The following is a 6,969-nucleotide window of genomic DNA, read 5'->3' as shown; positions in this document are numbered from 1 at the left end:
GTACAAAATTCAATATGTTTCACATCTTGTGTCCAAGCAAAGCAATCTTTCCTGAACTGTAATTTCCAGGGAGGTATTTGTGTTCAAAGTACATGTATGTTGGATATTATAGTCAGACAACTTGTTTTACCTCAAAAAGTCTGGTATTTCTTTTACATCACAATAAGGATGGAAGGGTGAAAAAGATATGAGATTAACTCATATTGCTACCATAGTGAATACTTGGTGACTGTAAAATATTTATGAATGCAAAGCATTATTTGTGGTTTTCTATTTAATTTTACTGTTGATTTGAGTAGATTGAGATCATTGATTGTATACCCACCACCCAAAACCACCTCACCTACATGTATTGTGGTATGTGATCATGTCAACAAATTTGTATGTTCCTTGTGTGAAGGAAAGGTATGTTTTCAGTGATAGATTGTAGATGCACGTGGGCATGCTTATAGTGAGGTTAAAGTGAGAAAGGGTTTGTTTAGGTGAAGCATTCTAGGGTGTAAAGAAATTCAGTACTGTTAGACTTCCTTCAGATTTTCTTCATGCCACATGAGACAGACAGGTGATTACTATGCATTGCATGCACATGTAAAAATACACTGAGACCCATTGACCAAGACCACAGGAAGGATACTATAAAAGTATTCCCTCTGTGCAGGTGGTCTTTGCAAACAGGTGTATTTGCATTTAAAGGGGAATGAAATGTCAAGATGTATGTACATTGCATAAATGCACAAATAGTAGTGGAACACATCAGTGAAATTTCAGGAAAATCAGACAATCTGTTTGAAGTTTCAGTACAGCAGTCACTGGGTTAAAAAGACAACAACAATTTGTGATGTCACACATGGACAACAATATAAAGAAACTATAGAAAGAAAATTCCACAAAATTTCATATTAATGAAAAGTACACATTCCTTCTCCGTGTTACTAACAGTGTCAACGGTAATATTATTCCCCTGATCTTCTCGTTGAAGTAAGCCAAGTGCTCTTTCATTATGCTAGAAAAATTAAAATATGTTAATGTTGAATTCTCTTTAAATTTCTTTATATCATTGTCCCGCCATGGCATCATGAATTTGTTGTAGTCTTCTCATCCAGTGATGGCTGTATCAAAATTTAAAAAACAAATAGCTTTTGAACTGATTGTCCATTTTTTTAAAAACTTCATTGATATGCTCTCGTCTGAATTCACTCAAATCACACATGACGCTTTGGTTTCATTCCCCTGTTATATGCATTGAAGGAAAACAAATGAGCACTCTGTGGTATATGTGGTCTTTGTAGACAAGTAATCACTAAAAACAGGTTTGACTGTTATAACATACTGGTTTGAAAAAGAAAAATCAGAAAGACTTGTGTAATACAACAGTGTACATGGAATCTTCTTTGTGGCACACTTTACCTGCAGATTGTGACTGATATTCTGTGCTTGTTGTAGGGGCAGCAGAAGATGCAGTGGGCAGTAAATCACCTTTTGTGAAAATCCACAGCATTGTACAGAGGAGAAGCAACCTTGTAATCCGAGCGAGCACAGATTTGTTTCTTTTTCAGTATACGCACTCTCCTTTCTAATGTGTATTGTCTCGTATGTTGAATATTGTGTGAGCCCATAAATGTATCAGTTTACCATTTTATCCCATCATAGTACAGACTGTAGATAGAGATTATCTCTTTGCGCATATCATGATTGTATAGCTGTAGTGTCTTAGCATCAGAATGCATTTATTACAGTAGAGAGTATATTTTATTAATCACTCTTATGGAGGAGCAGAAGATATTCTATTCCAATTTTTATCAAGTGTCAAAAGAGGTTATGAAAGAAAAAAAATGCTTTCATGATTGTTGTTTTTTTTTTTCCTCTTCAAAGTGTTTTCAAGCTGGACATGCTGTGTCTTTGTATATATTTGCTTGATGATTGATTTGTTTTGCGTATTGGTGCTTATATTTTCTCATTATTTTTTGTCATAATTTGAAACAAAGAAACTTTTTAGAGAACATCTTACACTCGATTGCCATAAAGATTTCTTTGCTCTATCATCAATTGTCATATTATCAATGTGCCTCTCATTTCTTGTGTTCAAACATTTAGATGCCTCATATGCAACAGTAAACTTTTGCTCCTCAGAGCTGCAGAAGACTTATTCAAATCTGTGTGTGCGTAGATCTCAAAGAAGTTTTAGACCTGTTTGTGGCAGCGTAGAGACAACCTGTGGTTAACAAAAAAAAAAAAGAGACAACTATACCCACTTCATCCTTTCAATGATATGTATCAGTTCATGTGTACTGCCTGATGTTTTTCAGCATTGTAATTGCATTGTCCATTGGAAATTACATGAATAAAGATTTGTACATATACATGTTGATCGTCAGCAATATTTTGGTTTTCTCATTCCTGTGATTCGTCTTTTTGTATTTATATTATTACTGACAGATAGCAGTATTTTGTGTAGAATAAGTAAGTACAAAAATTCATGTCATTCACTTATGTCACTACTAGTTTCTATTTGTTGCAAAAAAAAAATGGTGAAAATTGCTTCTACAATAGTGACAAGCCAATAGAGAAAATTGGAGCCAAAAGGGGCCTGAGCTTTTAATCCTAGCAGAATCTTCATCAGAGGCAAAATGACCATACAATTTCTATTTGTTGGGAGCATTAATTTGATATACTGTATATATATATATATATATATATATATATATATATATATATATATATATATATATATATATTTATATACAATACAGTGTATGCACACACACACACAACATTCAACATTAACTTTTTCTTTTTGTGGCCCCATACCATTGGGCCCCCACTGTAGAGCCTTGAATGTATATTTATTTTTTTATATATGTTTAAATACGAGGATGTGATAAAGATAGAGATATAGATACCAATGCACTGTACATACATACATACAAAGGCATATATACATACATTAGGGCTTATTGTTTTTTGTTTTTTCCTCTGGCAGCTCATTCGCGCTACTTAATTCTTTAAATCTAAAATTTTGGTGGCCTGAAAAAGAAATGTTGTGGCCAAAAATAAACAGAAACATAATAATCCATTTTGAATCCTAAGTGCCCGATAGGGCCACCAAAAGATAGCCTTTTTTGGAAATTTGGTGGCTTGACATCAGTTTTTGGTGGCCCAGGGCCCTGCATGTCTCCGGGTAATGGTATGCGTGTGATTCGTTCATCAGTCAGGTTTCAGTTCATGTGTTTGTGGCAGATTGTTCTGTCTGTATAATTATTGATCCAGAAACGTTTAATGATGGTGCATGGTAAATGACCATGAAAAAAATGCAGGCATGAACTCTGTTTTGGATAGATGGTTCTGCTTTTCTGGTCCGTTCTCTTGATAAATGCAGTCTGACTCATTGTCAAGGTACCTGCATGTGAGGCGTTTAAGGTCATTAAATTTTAAAGGTAATCAGACAAAATTGACACTGGCTGGTAGTCAATGAAGGCATAGTAATGAGTCATCAGAAGTAAGAAAAAAATCAACAGTTAATGCCATTGCTATCAACTCTCAATAGCAGAATACTCCCCCCCCCCCCTCCCCCAGAAAAAAAAATAAAGAAATAAAATAAAGAAAAATAAAGAAAAAAATAACTACAAACAAACAAGACACGTAACGAACAAATGAGCATTATGAAATGGTAATGAATGTCCCTTCATGTAAATGAAATGTATTTCTCAATTACTCCGAGATAGAAAGATAGGTAGATAGATAGATGACTGAGTAGATAGATAGATAGATAGATAGATAGATAGATAGATAGATAGATAGATGAATGAATAGATAGCTAAATGGATAGATAGATAGATAGATAGATAGATAGATAGATAGATAGATGAATGAATAGATAGCTAAATGGATAGATAGATAGATAGATAGATAGATAGATAGATAGATAGATAGATAGATAGATAGATGAATTAAGATAGACAGATAAATGAATAGATAGATAAATAAATGAATGAATAAATTGATAGATAGATAAATAAATAGACAGACAGAAAGAGACCGTACCAACTTAATTACTTGATATTTCCGGCCCCAAAATTTTGAACTCACAAAATGACCCTTTCGTACCACCTGCTCTTGTAAATCTCATAATATGTCTTGTGGAAGATGGGCATTTCGTCTTGCATACATCATTAGCCGTTGCCAGGGTATGGGAAGCCCCCCGGGCGAAACCCGTCTCCACTCGGGCGCCAACATGAAGCTTTCCATGCAGATGAAGGGCACGGATGTCGAGATCGTGGAAGGTTGGGAAGGATCGGGAGGAACGAGGAGGGGGGGGGGGGGGCTGGGGGTGAGAAGGAGGTGCAACAGGGGAATATTACCCATCCTTAAAGGGAAGATAAACCCCAAGAACAATGTGGATTAAGTGAAAGCAGCAACATTAGTAGAACACATCAGTGAAAGTTTGAAGAAAATCGGACAATCGATGCAAAAGTTATGAATTTTTAAAGTTTTGGTGTTGGAACCGCTGGATGAGGAGACTACTAGAGGTTATGACGTATGAGTGGACTTCAATCCCAAGAAAATATAAAGAAAATACTACAAAAATCCATTTTTCATGAAAATTACAAATTCCATCAACTTGATATTGACATGTGTTAAGGGTAGCAATTATTCCCCCTGCTTCCTGAAAGCGGTTGGTCCACTGCTCTTTCATAATTCTAGAAAAGTGAATTTTTGTTGAATATCCTTTATATTTTCTTTGTATTGTTGTCCACTCATACGTCATATCCTCTGTAGTCTCCTCATCCAGCGGTTCCAACACCAAAACTTTAAAAATTCATAACTTTTGCATCGATTGTCCGATTTTCCTCAAACTTTCACTGATGTGTTCTACTAATGTTGCTGCTTTCACTCAATCCACATTGCTCTTGGGGTTTATCTTCCCTTTAAATGTGCAAAAGATGATGCTTGTATTATCATAATCCTCCATATTTTCATATGAATATAAATAGTCACCATTTTCATTTCACATAGTTTACTTTGTTCAATTTGGTCTCGACATTCAAGGATGGTTTATGATAAATAAATTTCGACAATTTGAAGAATTTGAAGCTGTTTGGCCACGACAGGAAGTAGGCGAATCCATAATTCAAATCCATCATTCAGCATGGTGTCATAACAACGAAGAATTACGCACATTCTTTTTTACATACTTATCTGGTTATGATGTAACGCTCTGATGAGAAAAAAAAAATGGGCCAACAAAAGCATCGCAAAATCCATGATGAAAATAATACAGTTTTAGCCAACAATCTTATTTAATCGTTATTGGGCTTGTTTCAACAGTTTTGAGACAAGAATGCAAGTTATGAAGCAATAAGTGCATGTTTTTATCTTTGATCAGTAGTCATCCATTGCGGGTTACCCTTTAATACTATGAACGTTCTTGAGAGGATGTGCTCTGAATATTTGAGTCAGCAAGAGGTGTAGTTGCATGCATTTCCAAAGTTCGTGCAAGAACACAAAATTCACGACGTCCATTATTTTTCGATCCTTCGTTTACATATCGATAAACCATACTAAACAATTATAACAATACTTTGTAGTTGATTATAAGATTCTATTTTGAAGACACGCCTGTTATAGTTATGTAACCCAAACTTAATTTCGAATATTACCCTAAGGCCTCGATCAATGTCAAGCAGCTGCTTATGATCGCGGTCTGCTGCTTTTCTTTTCTTTTCTTACAGTTACCACAAATACGTGATTCCCAAAGTCATTACCTCAAATTACCCCCATTTCTTTATTTTTCCTCCTAAATTTTGGTTATGGTGATGACATAACATATTTTGAATGAATATTCAATCATTACATAGCTGATTTACAATTGTTATCTTTACGATCTCCTTTTGAATTATTTTGTGATAATATAGAATGCTAAGCCTCATGCATCAACTAATATATAATAATGCGTTCCCATACAATGTCTGATTTGAAAAAAAAAAAAAGCAGAAATAAAACCAACCAAACACAAACAATCAATCAATACTTGACTGATTGGTCGATTTGGTCATTTTAATAATTCCCTTTGTTTTTTATTTCTCGAATGATCGACTGATACACTTCGTCTGCTTCAGTCACTCAAGGAGAAATTCCTTCCAAATGGCCCAACATAAAACACTTCCCAATGGGTCAATGTTTTCCTCAGTTGCTAAAAAGAATGAAAATCTTTGTGACGTTTTTAATTGATGAGATGACGTCTTGGGCCGCTAATTCCAATTACGCCCGAAACACGTCTGTTGCACTAATTAATGCAAGCGGTTAAATAACGACAACAATTCACTGACGCGGACAGGACAGCATACTATATCGTTGCTTTATATTCTATCCCCTTTTCGTCTCCTTCTTCTTCTTCGTCGTCGTCGTTGTCGTCGTCGTCTTCTTCTTCTTTTTCTTCTTCTTCTTCGTCTTCTTCTTCTTTTTCTTCTTCTTCTTCTTCTTCTTCTTCTTCTTCTTCTTTTTCTTCTTCTTCTTCTTCTTCTTCTTCTTCTTCTTCTTCCTCTTCTTCTTCTTCTTCTTCTTCTTCTTTTACTTCTTCTTCTCCTCCTCCCCCTCCTTCTCTTTCTTCTTTATCCTTTTTTCCTCTGCTTCGTTTTTTCTTTCTTTTTGTTCTTCCCAAGTATCTCAGCCCTCAGGGGTTTGGCAAAATGTGATTACTTTGGCTGGTATGCATCAGCATACTACTCGAGTATGTTTGAGTCTCCTCCAAGTGTGTTCAATATATTTATAGAAAGAAGGAAAAAAAATCAAGTCGTTCATGTCTTGTGCTTGCGATACAAGTCTTTCGCTTGTAATCTTCTGGAATGCGAGGATTACAATTCTAAAGAAACTGTTTCATCGTGATATTGATTCTTGTGAATTCAAACACTTTTTGTTTCAATTTAGGTCTGTAATTAATTTAGTTTTCTATGGCAGAGCGAGACAGCAAGA

This window comes from Diadema setosum, chromosome 7, assembly GCF_964275005.1.
Source record: "Diadema setosum chromosome 7, eeDiaSeto1, whole genome shotgun sequence".
Classification (NCBI taxonomy): domain Eukaryota; kingdom Metazoa; phylum Echinodermata; class Echinoidea; order Diadematoida; family Diadematidae; genus Diadema; species Diadema setosum.
Note: the sequence above shows the minus strand (reverse complement) of the source record.